General features: G+C 39.5%; 1 long non-coding RNA gene across 1 annotated transcript in view; it reads left to right on the forward strand.

The window, feature by feature from the left end:
• Window positions 1-684: 684 nt before the first annotated feature.
• Window positions 685-12380, forward strand: part of LOC111746023 — a 16950-nt gene continuing 5254 nt past the window's right edge. Inside the window, exons 1-2 of the long non-coding RNA XR_002782886.1 lie at window positions 685-4833; window positions 5821-5826. This is a non-coding gene — a long non-coding RNA (uncharacterized LOC111746023). The remainder of the gene's footprint in view (window positions 4834-5820; window positions 5827-12380) is intronic.

Here is a 12380-nt window from a genome sequence, read left to right on the forward strand (position 1 = left end):
GATGAGAAGGGTTTGGGCTTGGGAGTAGAACAGGCATGAATCTGAGAACTGGCTCTATCACCTAACGTGGAACTGTACAGCACTGAGCATGTTAGCCCCTGAGCCTGTTTCCTCTGTAAAACACGAAAATAGTACCCACTTCATAGGTTGTTGGGGAGATGGAACCAGACAATAGAGTACTAGCTTTTATTACAATTTTTAAATAGTATGTGTAAGCACTACAGATAATGTGTACTCTCTGGCCATGATTCATTGTCTCGTCCTGGATCTGCCCCAACATAGGAACTAGTATTGATTGGTTGATTGTACAAATACATATAGCACTTGCTACATAACAAATACTCTTCTAAATTCCATCTATATGTTGACTCATTTAGTCCTCATAAGAATCCTGGGTGGTGGGTACTGTGATTATCAACCCCATTTTACAGATGAGAAAACTGAGGCACACAGAGATTAAGTCATTTGCTCAGAGACACAGAGACAGCAAGTGGTGAAGCCAGGATCCCAGTTCATGCACTGAGCACAGACAATTCTTATCATAAACCCCTATGTGGCGCTGCCTCTGCACAAAACTGGAAATAGAGCCCAATGTCTTTAAAACAACTGACCTTTTTGGGGGGAATGTAGATGATAACCAAGTCAGAAATGCTAATCTGTCCCTTTCTCCCATCTACAGGTCTGGGAGTGAGGTAGGAACTCATGAATTTGTTTCTTCTAAGTGGAAGTGGTAAGACAAGGGTCTGCTTTCCTCAGCCTCAGCCGTTGCAGAAAATGCCCCACAGGCCTCCAAGTTTACCCAAGCTAAGCCTCTGCGTCACCGCGTTTGTATCTCTGCGTCACCGCGTTTGTATCTCTGCGTCACCGCGTTTGTATCTCTGCTGCCTCAAGGCAAGTCGGAAATATTAAATAATGCTTGTGTTTTCTACATTTAATAAACATTTGTTTGGTGCCCACTGTGCGCTTGAGACTTCCAGAGTCAACCAGAGAACAGCATGAATGACTAGTGCCTGCCCTCTCAGAAGCCTAAAGTATTGTAATTGGAGACCAATAGGACATTTCACAAGAAAACATCAACAACAATAGGATATAATAGATGGAAGATGTCAAGTGAGTTGAGTTTAGAGATGTGATTCAGCCTAGGCAGGCAGTTCAAAGCTGAGTCTGACCGCAGGAATGAATATGAGAAGAGAACATCCTGGAAGACTTGACTTTCTTTACATAATAAAATTCTTCTGTTGTTCACTTCCAATCCTGAAGTTCAATCTCTGGAAGTATTAGGATACCAGAGTTTTCCGTCCTGGAGATTAAACTGGTGACTATCCCACTGCGAGTGATGCAGATCGCTTCCTCCAGAAATGCCACCAAAGGCCCTAAGCCTGGGCTAACCTCTTTTCTCTTCTCCCTGGTCACCCCGGGCACCTATCCAGAGACCTTTGCCCCTTGTACATGTGTTGTAAGGACTTGCTTAAGGATGTCCCCTGCCCTGGGACTGGAGAGACTTAGTTAAACCAGATCAAACAGATTTCCACTGCCAGACTTCCATGAGCTCATGTGTACTGTCAAATATGCAGCTCTTTTCAAACATGTTTGACCATAGATTCTCACTTGAGTAATACCTTTTAATAAACTCTTGGGACTAAGAACACTGAAGAATGCAGTTTTAGAAGCACTGTGCTAGCTGTGGAGGAGAAAGAAATCATGAGATAAAGGTCTGCCCTCCAGGTGCTCAGATTTTAGTGGGGAAGATAAAATCTAAGTGATGAATAATGATTCAAGTCTACCAAGTATTAGACTACAGGTATGTATAGGAATGTGATAGCAGAAGGGTATAGAGAAACAAGAAAAGGTCAGAGAAGACTTCAAAGAGAAGCTGATAAAAGAACTGAGTTTTCAAGGATGAGTTGGCCTCCACCAGAATAAAGAGAAAGGGCATTCCAACTGGCGGCACATATGAGCAAAGGCAGGACATTAGGAAACCTGGCTTGGCTATTCAGGAGATTGCCACTAGTTGTAGGTGAAGCATGAGGTACTACTTGGAAAATGACTATAAATAAACCTAGAAGGAAGAGGGCAAATCAAGAAGGAGATTATTTGCCAGGGATTGTGTTTAAATTTTATCTGGTGATAGGCAATGAGAAGTCATTAACCTGTGGAATAAGATCCTCATCTTTCTACTTTGAAAATAAAATTAGAATAAATAAAATTAGAATAAATAAAAATAGAAGTCAGATTGGGGGGTTGTAAAACTGGACACAAGTGACTGGTTAGGAAACTGCTGAAATATCCAGATGAGAGATGATAGGGGTTAACCAAGAAATTGACAATGGAGAAGGAAAAGTGTGTCCAAATGAACAAATGATCAAGAGGCAAAATCGACGTATGGATAGAGAAAGATGAGTCAAAAATGACTCCCCAGTTTCTGACTTGGATGACCGGGTTGCTGATTGTTTCATTATCAGGAGAAAGAACACATACAGAGGAACAGAGTCATCTCGGAGGAGAAGAGAATGGCTTCAGTTCGGGGCATGTTAATTTTTAGGTTTTTATGGGATCTATAGGTAGAACTATATAGGTCTGGAATTGAGGCTGGAGATATATATTTTGAAGTTTTCAACCTAGTTTCTCAAGCCATGGGAGTGGATGAAATCACCCAGCAGAGTTAAAAAGGAAATGGAAAGAAGCAAGCCAAGCATAGAATCCAAATGGAAGGAGGAAGGAGGGCCCAGTACAGTGATGCAGCAAAGCCTCATGGAAATATGATTTGGAAATCCATGCTCATGTGTTGTTCCTGATCCTATACAGAGTGCTCTAACCTATAGGAGCTATGTCATGATCAGAACTCGGGGTCCGTAAGAGACATCTTGAACTGACACCAGACCTGCCTAAACTTTGTATCTCTCCCTCTTCCTATTTTTATTCCAGTCCTTCAAGTTTGTGTCCTGCTTGACCAGCCCCCTTAACATCAACCCTCCTTCTGTGTTCCCCGCTCTACCTCCATCCTTGTCTACTCCATCAGACCAGTGTTGGCTTCCAGCAGCAACCCAGGGCTGCTGGCCACTTTTTCAAAAGGTGACCACATTCAGCTCTTTCCCTCAAGTCCGGAGGACCAGGCCCAAAATGATCAGGAAAGACAGCAGGACTTGAGCTGTAGCTTTGGACTTCCAACAAGTATTCTTATACCCCATGGATTCTGGAACTGAGCTGGTTACCCGTTTAGTATTTGTGCCAGAACACTTAAAGTTAAATTTGAGGCTACTTTACCAAAAATATTTTTCTGAGCTCTAGGACTTTAAGGCAGAGGTTTTCAAACCGTATTTCCTAGAGACCTAGCCAAGTCCCCTGCTTTATCTTACAGAAAGGAGAATAGAAGGGTCTTGTATTTATAAAACCTGTATCCCTTACTCATTCTCTGTCCTTACTTTCTGTTTTTTTCTTTGACCCATTTCTAAGTTATGCCCTTTCTCTGGAAGCAGAGCTCCTGGGGCAAGCTCGCTCATCATCCTTCCTGGCCACAGGTCTGGGCGAGATTTGGGACCCAGGAAGCGATATCGTGAGGGGCTGTGCGGTTCATGGACGGGTGTTGAGCAGCATCCCCAGCCTAAGCCTCTGCAAGTAGCACCCTCCTCTTCTCAACCAATGTCCCTTGACGGAGAACCACTACAGTGCTTGCCCTGCTGGTTCTTCTGCTTCTGCAAAACTATTTACAATTACAGTGACTATTTTTCAGCCCAGGAGAGATGGCATCCTAGGCCAGAGGGACCAGGAGGGGAAAGCCCTTGCCCCTTGCTTCCTAATCTTCTCACCCTACAAGCTGCTTCTGTGTCTTTTCTTTATGTAACAGTGAACCCTCCAGCTCAGAGCTCCAGGTCCTGCGTTGATAATCTCATTACGACTAATCCTGTTTACAGCCATTCTCTTGGCAGGACAATCTTGTCAGGACTGAGGCTCTTTCCTTGCCACCCTACTGTTCTTGCAGCTCCATTGTTCCTAGGGACTGTGGCCTGGCCCAGTGTAAGCTTTCATTGATAGGGCTTATCCTGTTTACCGGGAGTCTGCAGAAGGGCCTCATCAAATACTTCCATCCCTTCCTTCAATAAATGGCTCCCTTTGATCTGTGCAAGGCAAAATAGTGTTTATCAAAAGCTGGGCTTCCTTTAGCTAATGATGGAGACATCCTGTCCCAGAAAGCTCCCCAAAATAACACTTTCTGAATTTTAGAATATTTTCAGGTTTCTCCTTTTTTGTAAGCATTCTTTTTCAGGATATCTCTTTATGGCAAATGAAGAAAGGAGCTGATTTTAGTTTTTGAAACCCAAGGTAACACAAAGCTGAATGGTTTCCTGCAGGTCATGGCCAAGCAGGAGAAAAGGATAGGACCAATGATAATATAAATATTCGGAACCAGAACAATACATAAGATTCTGGCCAGGTGAGATCCTTTTCATATTGTCAATTTAAAACTCCAAGTTATTTAATAAGGTGAAAAAAAGGTCATGGGTGTTAGTCATCTGAACAGTGTGGTAGCAGCTAGATCTATTATGTGGATGAATGATAAGTGGATTTTACACATTCTTAGCTTTTAAGAACTTGGCCAGGTGAAGAGAGATTCTCTGTCTACAGCCGTGGTTCTCAAAGCATGGTCCCTAAATCCAGCAGCATCACCGAGGAACTTGTTACAAATGTAAATTCTCGGGCCCCACTCCAGATACTGAATCGGCAATTCTGCAGGTGGGACCAGCAATGTGTGTGCTAAAGAGCCTTCCAGGTGATTCTGATGCATGCCAGAGTTTGAGAACCACTAATCTACATCAGTAACACCTAAACTGCAGTGTACATACAGAATCACTCAGGAAGCTGATTAAAATGTGGATTCTCAAATCCCATTCCTAAAGATACAGATTACAGATCACTTGGTCTAGGGTGGGCTCTGGAAATCTATCTTGTTTTTTTGTTTGTTCTATTAAAATAGAGTTGACAGTTGACAACAATATTATATTCATTTCAATTGTACAACATAGTGATTAGACATTTATATACCTTATGATATGATCACTATGGTAAGTCTAGTAACCATCTATCACCATACAAAATTGTGAGATTATTGACCATATTCCTTCTGCTGTGCGTTATACCCCTGCAACCGATTTATTTTATAACTGGAAGTTTGTGCCATTTATTCCCCTTCACCTTTTTCACACCCATCCCCTTTGGCAACGATCAGTTTGTTCTTTGTTTCTATGAGTCTATTTCTATTTCGTTTTGTTTGTTCGTTTTGTTTTGTTTTAGATTTTGCATATAAATGAAATCATACGATATTTGTCTTTGTCTGACTCATTTCACTTAGCAAAATGTCCTATAGCTCCATCCATGTTGTCACAAATAGCAAGACTTGCTTTATTTTTATTGCTGAATAATATTCCAAACATGTACCACTTTTTCTTTATCCACTTTATCTTTCTATGGACATCTAGGTTGCTTGGCTATTGTAAATAATGTTGAAATAAACGTAGGGGTGCACAAGTCTTTTTGAATTGGTGTTTTTGTTTTCCTTTGATAAATAACCAGAAGTGAAATTGCTATATCATAAGGTGGTTTTATTTTTAATTTTTTGTGGAACCCTCATATTGTTTTCAATAGCGGCTGCACCATTTCACATTCCTACCAGCAGTGCACAAAGGGCTCCCTTTTCTTCACACCCTCATCAGCACTTGCTATTTGTTGGCTTTTTGGAAACAGCCATTCTGACAGGTATGAGGGGATACCTCATAGTTTTGATTTGCATTTCCCTGATGATTAGAGATATTGAGCATCTTTCAGATGTCTGTTGGCCACCTGTATGTCTTTTTTGGAGAAATGTCTATTTAGATCCGCTGCCCATTTTGTAATTGAACTAGCTGCTTTTTTTAAAACATAGAATGGTATGAGTTCTTTATATATTTTGGATATTAACCCCTTACCAGTATGTCATTTGCAAATATCTTCTCCTGTTTAGTAAGTTGTCTTTCATTTTGTTGATGGTTTCTTTCACTTTGCAGCTTTTTAGTTCGAATTGTCTCATTTGTTTATTTTTGCTTTTGTTGCCCTTTCCCAGGGATATGTATACAAAAATTATATATTGTTTTATGCTTCACTTATTTGTCAAAATAAAGATTCTCACATACAAAAAGTATGTATCGCTAAAGCTGATGTCGGAGTTTACGACCCATGTTATCTTCTGGGAGTTTTATGGATTAAGGTTTTTATATTTAGTCTTTAATCTATTTTAAGTTTATTTTTATATATGGTGTAAGAAAATAGTCCAGATTTATTTATCTATCCAGTTTTCCTAACACCATTTATTAAATTCTGTTATTTCCCCCATTGTATGTTCTTGCCTCCTTTGTCATAGATTAATTGACTATACAAGTGTGGTTTTATTTTCGGGCTCTCTATTCTGTTCCATTGATCTGTGTCTGTTTTTGTGTCAATACCATACTGTTTTGATTACTATAGCTTTGTAGTATAGTTTGCTCAGGGAGCATGAGACCTCCAACTTTGTTCTTTCTCAAGATTTCTTTGGCAATTCATGGTGTTTTGTGGTTCCTTATAAACTTCAGGATTATTTGTTCTATTTCTATGAAAAATGCCTTGGTATTTTGATAAGGATTGCATTAAATCTGTAGATTGCTTTGGGTAGTATGGACATTATAATAATGTTAATTTTTCTTATCCACAAGCATAGTATAGCCTTCTATTTATTTGTGTCATCTTAAATTTCTTTCATCAATGTCTTATAGTCTTCAGAGCACAGGTCTTTCTCCTCCTTGGTTAAATTTATTCCTAGATTTTTTTATTCTTTTTGATGTAATTGGGACCATTTCCTTAATTTCCTCTTTTCATAGATGCCGAAGTGTTCTTGCACTTTCCATTCATTTGGCAGGTGCCTTAGGGTTAGTATGCATTTTTTTTTCAAGTATAATCTAGTTTTTAAATCTTTGATTTATCACTGTACCTCAGAGCAGGCTCATATGCCCTACAAGCCCCTCAGTGATATCCCTCCCACTGCAGGTCATCCCGTTGGGGGTGGGGTTCCCGCAATTACCCCATCTCTGTCTCTCTTGACCCTTTTCTATGTGGTCCATCTCTCAGTTGTTGTGCAAAAGCTGTTCGATCAGCTCTCAGTTGTTCTCCAGAAAAAAATTGCTCCATGTGTAGGTGGAGGAGGTGAGTTCAGGGTCTTCCTACACTACCATCTCGGACTCGCCTCTGCCTCATTAGTAAGCATCCCAGGGTGACTAGGATGCAGAGGTCCAAGGCTCGAGCTTAGAGAAACACTGACCTATATACACAGGGGCACTAGAAAATTTCCACAGTGCTCCAGTACTGTTCTGTAGAGACCCCTTAATAGTTAAGAATGAGCAGGTATCACAATTCAGCTTCCCTCTCAGTCATTCTGTGAAGCTGGCTGCTAGGATTACCTATTGTGACATGTGGTTCTTTTCAGGATTACTCTAATACTAGAAGTTTAGCCTGGCCCTATCGGTTTCTTTCAAGCTGACATCTGAAGCACTTTGCTAACTCCTAACCTGGGTTGGGCTCACACTGATGGCCTGGGAGCAAAAGCTTTTTATCCCATTACCAGTCCCTTGAACTACAATTCAAGACACAGCTTGGTTTTCCCAGGAGTTTTGTTTTGCACAGCTGATACATTCCAGTCGTTGTTAGGATGCATTTCCCTTCTCCTGGTTCCCTCCAGATCCTGGACTTTGTAATTTATGCACATATAGCTTCCTGATGTGAACATCTTCTATCCTAATCCTCTCTCCCCAAAGATGTCTCTCCCACCAGGAACCCGACCTTCACTCTGCAGAACTGCGCTCACTAAGATCACTATCAACTTGGAATCCGAGCTCAGAGAGGATGCTGCTTGTTCCCTTGTTCCCTGTTCACCAAGAGGAATGCTTGACCCTGTACTGTGCATACTTGGAGGGAGGGACACTGTTTTTTGTTTTTTTACATAATTGATATTTCTATAAACACATAATTACATTAGATTATCAGCTGAGACTAGATTAATACATTTTTATTGTCATCTCACTGTTGTGTGAAAATGAAGATTTTTAGAGTGCTTGAAAATATTTTAGGGGAAGGAATTAATTCATAGATTTCATTTCCTAGAGCAGTTTCAGGTTTACGGATAAACAGCAGAAAGTACAGAGAGTTCCCACGGACTCCAACCCACTCCCTCCCGCTCCACCTCCAGTTTCCCCTGTTACCAACATCTTGCAGCAAGCAGTGTGGCGCATGCGTCACAACTGACGAACCAATATCGATACGTTGTTATGAACTAAAGTCTACAGTTTACAGTAAGGAACTTCGTGTTGCAGGTCTATTGGTTTCATCGCTTTTATATCATTCGGAATAGTTTCACTGCTCTAAAAAAAATCCCCTGTGTTTCTTCCATTGACCCCTCCTTCTATCACTTCCTCTCCCCAGGCCCTGGAAACCACTGGTCTTTTTTTACCATTTCACAGTTTTGTGGAAGGTATACTTTTTTCTTTGTACAAAGGAATATCTGCCAGCCAAACCACAGAGATGTTTCTACCCAGAGGTGTATCATTTTTAAAACTGAGCCAATGCCTTGAGTCTAAGATCAAATCCAACTCAGGATCTTTCCCTGGATCACTTGAGTGTATCACATCCGCCTTCTTTCTCTGTATCTAACACATCTTTCCTTGATTAACATTACGTTCTGCTCCCCTTTCTCCCACTCATCCATCCTTCCCTTTCTCTGATGCATTTTTTATGTCAGTGTTGTCCACAAGAACTTTCTGCAATGAAGAAAATGTTCGACATCTATGTAGCCCAGTACAGTAGCCACTAGCTTCGTGTGGCTACCGAGCACTTGAAATGTGGCTACAGAAGGAACTGAATTTTAAAATTCTATTTCATAATAATTTCAATTTAACCCCATGTGGCTAGTGGTTATTGTATTAGACAGCACAGGTTTAAGTTTTTACCTATGCCAGATCATCCATTCTGATAGCATTCATAAACTTTCCCCCTACTTTCATACTTGAAATTCTTCCCTTCTTCTTGAACCTTCCCTGACTCATTAGAAAAGAAACAGAGTTCTGCCCAGCCCCATTGCTGAAATACACAACTCCCATGTCTCTCACATTTATCATCGTCAAATATGCACATAGTCTTCTCTTACACCTAACATTGAGATGTCTTGTAAAAGTTCTTTAATTTATGAGGCTCTTCTATGTTCCTTGTCTATACATATTTTTGTCTTCCTCTGTTTTCTGTTCAAGATTCTGGACTCATAGAAAACATAGCAGAATTATATAATTAATGCTTTAGTTTCCAATAACTATAAGCCATTGTTAGCGGGTTAGCACATTTTAGATGACTGTGGCACAACATTTAAGTTATGAAAAAAGGAGAAGAGAAAAACAATAACATCAAAAGAAATTAAGGGTTTCAGTCCAAGAGTCAACGTGGAATGAGTAAGGAGCTATGGATTGTGGCTCTCAGGAGGCTGGGGCTCTAAGTACATCTGTGCCACCCACCAGCAGGCTCATGACATTGATCGTATTACTTTATCTCTCAGAGACTCAGCTTTCTCCTTCATAGAATTCAGTGTTTTGACCAGATGCTCTAATTTAAGGTGTCTCTTACATTAAAATGCTCCTTGTGTCAAAGGTAGTCTGGGAATAACTGGGAAAGCTGAAACAAACTTTTGTCACCCAGAATATTTCACATGATCCCACCCCCACCACTCCTTTCCCCAGCTAGCAATGTTTGTGATGAACACATCAACTTTTCTAAGGGCAAGACCAAAACAATATTTTAAGAACCAACAAAACCCAGTTCAGAGTGAGTCATCGGTCCTACTATAGTGGCTAAACTGACCACAAAAGTTTGTGAATAGTCTATATGGTGTCCTTAAAACAGCTGCACAAACCTTTTATTTCCAGTGCTTTGAACAGAAATAAACACCATAGTTAAGCCAAATTCTACATTCCACCAAACAGATGAAAAGTTAAAGTATAAGCATGGATTCCCTGGCGGAGCATCTCTTGCCTATATGCCCACGTGAGTGGTCAGTTAAATGCCTGGTATCTGTTATATAAGCAGTAGGAGATCTTTGCATATAAAAACAGGGTGAGTTTGTGCTAGGGTTAAATCTATGTTCTGGAACTCCTAGTGTACACGTAATTACCATTTAGGCTTCCAAGCTAAATGACTGGCTAATGGCAGCTAAAATGTGACATGACCCAGAGTGAAATAATTGATTCATAACTTGGAAGAGTCTGAGTAGATTGTCCTCAGCCAAGTGCCTAAATATTTTTTCCTCTCTTTCTCTAAATCTTGCTTCTGCTGCCCCATGTGTAGAATAGGAATAGCATCGTTGTGATGGCTAATTGATACTCAGGCAAAGCACTACAAACACTCCGTCAGAGTCCTTGGCACCATTGCAGTTATACATTTATTTACGTCATCGCTTGACTACTGTCTCTCTTTCCTCGACTGTAGATTTCAGAAGGGCAAGGATTGTGTAAGCTTTCACTCAGAGCATGGAGTAGGGAGTCAACAAAAATCTTTTGAATGAAACATGTAAGCCATTTGCAGTCGCTAGAGTCAAATCTCTGCACTTGAATTCTGTGTTCTTGGACAAGTAGCTTTCCTGACTATGCCTTGGTTTCTTCTTCTGTAAAGGAGGATAATAATGGTTGAATAATTGTGAAAATTAAGTGAGATAATACATGCAAAGAGCTTGGAACAGTGTCTGGCAGAGAATGAGGACTCAATAAATGTTATTTATTTTTAATGATGATGATGATGGTTGATGTGTAATAAGCACTTCATAAATAACTGTTCTTATTGTTTACTATCGTTACTGAAAGAATATTTACCCTTTGAAGTATCAGTTATATGGATGTCCTCAACTGCATTTACTATAACAGGACTACTGCTTTACCTTTATTTGCTATGCCAAGCACAGAGGCAGAGACTGTGTGTCAAAGGAGATGCTAAAATGATGTCCACACAGTACATGGGTCTCTAGGGTCCAAGGAAAATTTACAAAATGTTTTCCCATCTCCCTACATTTATTCCTTTCTTACTTCCTGGTGCCCTTCTCTCATCTCTATTTGGCCAGTCCTCCCAGAAAGTCCCCGGCTTGCAAATCAGCCTCCTCTATAGGACTGTCTCTACTCACAGTTAAAGGATGCTTTTCGGCAACCTGTTCTCTCGTGAAAACTATTTCCAGAAGGTAAGTGATAGAAGCCTGTGTTCTTATATTCAAGAGAGGAAGGAAAAACAAGAGAAAAGACTTGAGGCTAATTCTAGATCCTACATTTACTAAGTTACCTCTGGTAAATTATTTGATTTATTGAGTCTCAGAATAATATCAGTTAGGTCGGAATAAACAATATGTGATCTACCTCCCGGGCTTATGAAAATTAAGTGAGATAAATATGTAAAGGACCTAGTTGCAATTAAGAAAGTTTCTTAACTGTAAAAAGTAGAAATTTTGCTACCTCTCACCTTTCCAATTCTAGCCATTCTGAATTTAAAAGTTGATCTGAGAGGTTTAGCTTAGGGCTTTTTCCTTTCTCTTGGGACTCCCTTTTTAAATGATGGGGCTACTTCCTGTCAGAGGACAAAGGAGAGATTGGAGAGGAACACATACACACACACAAACACATACACACACTCTTTTTCTTTGCCTTCGATCTCTTCTCTAATTTGTAAATGAAATCCGAATAATGCCTTGATTCCATTACAGTATTTTTAATATAACTGTTTTTTTGTTTTGTTTTGTTTTTTTTCAGTTAGAGTTGACAATCGATATCATATACTATTCTTGAATGGAATAAGGTTTTCAAAACTTATCCCTACCTCCTTCCTTCAATTTTCTGGATTTAATGACATTAGATTTGAATTTCATAGCATATTCAGGAACAAGATTTTGCCCATTTAATTTGGGATTTAATTTCATTTGAGAACTGACAATTCTTAAAATCAAATTATTTTTAATAAGCAAAATCACACTGATTCATTTTATTCTCTTTTTTTACAATTGAGAAATACTCACTTTAATTTTCATAGTTCTTTGAATTATTACACTATGCATTAATATTTTTTGTTTAAACATGATCTAGCAAGATCAATAGTTAATTTTTTGAAAAAATGGGGGGAGAGATTCGCATAACACTTAAAGAAGGCAGTATCCCAAAGAACGTAATTATAAAAAATGATAAAAGTATCATAGTTCTCCTAGAGGTGAAAGTATAATAAATACTAAGAAATATAAGCATGATCTGATGCATTTTATTCTGATGGGTAGTATATGTAAAAAATGTTTCTAACTTATAGAAATATAATTT

This window comes from Pteropus vampyrus, unplaced genomic scaffold (assembly GCF_000151845.1).
Source record: "Pteropus vampyrus isolate Shadow unplaced genomic scaffold, Pvam_2.0 Scaffold172, whole genome shotgun sequence".
NCBI lineage: Eukaryota > Metazoa > Chordata > Mammalia > Chiroptera > Pteropodidae > Pteropus > Pteropus vampyrus.